Source organism: Microtus ochrogaster, unplaced genomic scaffold (assembly GCF_000317375.1).
Source record: "Microtus ochrogaster isolate Prairie Vole_2 unplaced genomic scaffold, MicOch1.0 UNK67, whole genome shotgun sequence".
In the NCBI taxonomy this organism is placed as follows: domain Eukaryota; kingdom Metazoa; phylum Chordata; class Mammalia; order Rodentia; family Cricetidae; genus Microtus; species Microtus ochrogaster.
Genome location: NW_004949165.1, coordinates 1,272,094 through 1,274,852, shown reverse-complemented (window position 1 = coordinate 1,274,852; position 2,759 = coordinate 1,272,094). Strand labels below are relative to the sequence as shown.

Sequence of the window (2,759 nt, the reverse complement as noted above, 5' to 3'; positions counted from 1 at the left end):
TCAATACACACACAAACTTTACACACATAAATATGTATATAATTGATTATGATTTCTTTTTTGGTATAACATGGCCAACACTTGAAGGCCCATAATTCAAGAATAATGCTGTACAAAATCCTCAAGAGACCTCTAAAATTTATAATACCAACAGGGCATCAAAATGCAGGGCTTTCCTTGGATCTTCTAACATCTTCAGATTCATTATTTAGATTAGTTCCATAATATCTTTGAACTATTTCTTCTACCTGAATATTTGTTGACATGTTCATGTATCTTCACAAATGTGTGTGCAATCACTTGGAAGACAGAAGTCAATGTTGCTGCTGTTATTAACGTCTCAACATTTTTTTTTTTAATTCCCCAAGGGATTAACACGGAGTACCTCCGTTCCTGGAGGTACTGCAATACCAGGTCGATGAGTAGAGTGGACAGAGTAAACTTCTACTTCCAAAAATCCATTTAATATGTTGTTCTCAGATAGAGGACTTATCATATATTAAATTGATAAGAACAGATACTACACTTGATCTTAGTCAAAAGGTGAGAAGCAATCAACATCTTATTTTTTGAGACAGACACTTTCACTGAAATTGGAGTTTTGCAAGCGAACTCCAGAGATCTATGTCCCTCTGCCTGCCATCACTGGGCTACGATACACAGCTTTTTATGTGGCTACCCATACACAGGCATGCTACCACATACAACTTTTTATGTGGGTCCTGGGAACACAAGCTCATATCATTATGCTTGCATGTCAAGAATCATTTCCAAGTCCTGTTCTTCCTAAAAATGCACGTAAAGACTACATACTTTTAATTATAATAGAATATAAGCCAGTGAAAATTATTCTGCAAGTGGGGTGATGAGCTAGCAAGGACTCCACTGAGAGTTCATTGCCTTTGCAAATCCTAATATAAACATAGAAATAAGAGAGGTAGTGAAAATGCAATTAAGAGAACTGTAGGAATTATACAAAGTTTCATAAACCTATGTAAGATAGTTCTAACAACATTTGCATATAGATTAAGAACAAATGTTCAGGGATTATTTCATAAGCACTTTTAGGAAAGACAATATTAAAATAATCATTTACAGTTTTTAGATCTATAGGAAACTTGGGAAGACTGAATAGTTCTTACTCATCCCACATATTATCTCTGATGTTCTTTTTTTTTTTTTTTTTAGTTTTTTTTGAGACAGGGTTTCTCTGTAGCTTTGGAACCTGTCCTGGCACTAGCTCTTGTAGACCAGGCTGGCCTCGAACTCACAGAGATGCTCCTGCCTCTGCCTCCCAAGTGCTGGGATTAAAGGCGTGCGCCACCACCGCCCGGCAATTATTATCTCTATGTTCTTAATAATGTGCTATGGATTGGATATAAGATATCCAGGCGTTCACACACTGAATGCTTAGTCCACAGGGCAGCAATGGGAAGAGCTAACTGGATTCTGAAAGCTCTTATCATCAATCCAAGGATTAGCTCATACCTTACAATCAATTTATGGATGGTCTTGGTTGGAGGAAGTGAGTCACGGAGGTGGTACTTGAAAGGGTAGATCTCTTCAAACCCAAGCCCATTTGTCTTTCTACCCCTTTTTCCTCTCTATGCCACAAGGCAGGCAGTTTTGTTTTCCACAAACTCCCCTGCTGAGATGTTCTGCCTCATCATCACACAGGAGGAGCAGTGGGATCTGAACCGATGAGTCAAGCAAACTACATCTTTCCTTGTTTAGGTGCTGTCCTCAGGTGTTTTGTCACGGGGATGAGAAGCTGATTAGCACACATGAGTAAGATGGCAGCATTTGTTGTAGTTGAGTCAGTATTGAATCACTGTTGAATAGCTTAAGTCACCAGTTTATTCAGAGATCCTGAATTGTTTTATTTTGGTTTGCTTTTAATTTAAAGGCTGGCCCGTTGTGTTTTAATGCTAGCCTAGATGCCACAATCTTCATCTATTGGAATGTGTGTGTGTGTGTGTGTGTGTATCTGTGTGTGTGTGTGTGTGTGTGTGTGTGTGTGTGTGTGTGCATGCTTGCATATCTACTTCTCAAGATTGCCATACATCTTGTCCTCACCCTGGGCTCCTTGGCTGAAACAATATCTTATAATTTCTCATGCTTGATGACGTTCACTGTGTTGAGAAAGAGAAGTTCAAGGTTTAAGAGAGCAGGGAAGCTAGCAAGAACAAGAAATGGAATGAGAGCATAAATATCTAGGCAAAAACAAGCAAAAGAAAAAGCAACCAAACAACAAAAGCTAGTCCCCCTCAGCAGAGCAATCCTTAACTTGTACTGATGAACAGCATGTGCATGCCAAGGGAAGCCCCTGCTTCTTCAAGTCAGGGCTGGGAAGTCCCTGCCCCCCTCATTTTATTTTTCACCATCTGTGTTTATTTTCAAATGCAGATAACAAGATATTCTTCAAGTAAAGAGACAAAATCAATAATAAAATGTCTGGCCTTTCTACAAAAATATAATCCCAAGGATATTTTGCTAAATTTTGTATTTTAGTTCCACTGTGTAACTGGCATCATGAGAACAAAGTGAAGCTGTGAAATAGTGTTGCTAGTTCCTAATTTTCCATACACGGTACATGATTCATTCCCAGGATGTGATGAAAAGAATCGGTGGCCAGGTTTGTCTTTTGATATAACCTTTCCGGGAAGAACAAAATGTAAGGGAAGGATCAAGGAACTGTTATTATAATTAGTTCTACACAGGAAAAAGACAAATAACACCTTTCTTAGTAAGCTTTATGT

At 38.5% G+C, this 2,759-nt stretch overlaps 1 pseudogene; it reads right to left on the bottom strand.

Moving 5' to 3' along the window:
* Window positions 1-377: 377 nt before the first annotated feature.
* Window positions 378-555, bottom strand: LOC113455621 (annotated as a pseudogene).
* Window positions 556-2,759: the final 2,204 nt, after the last annotated feature.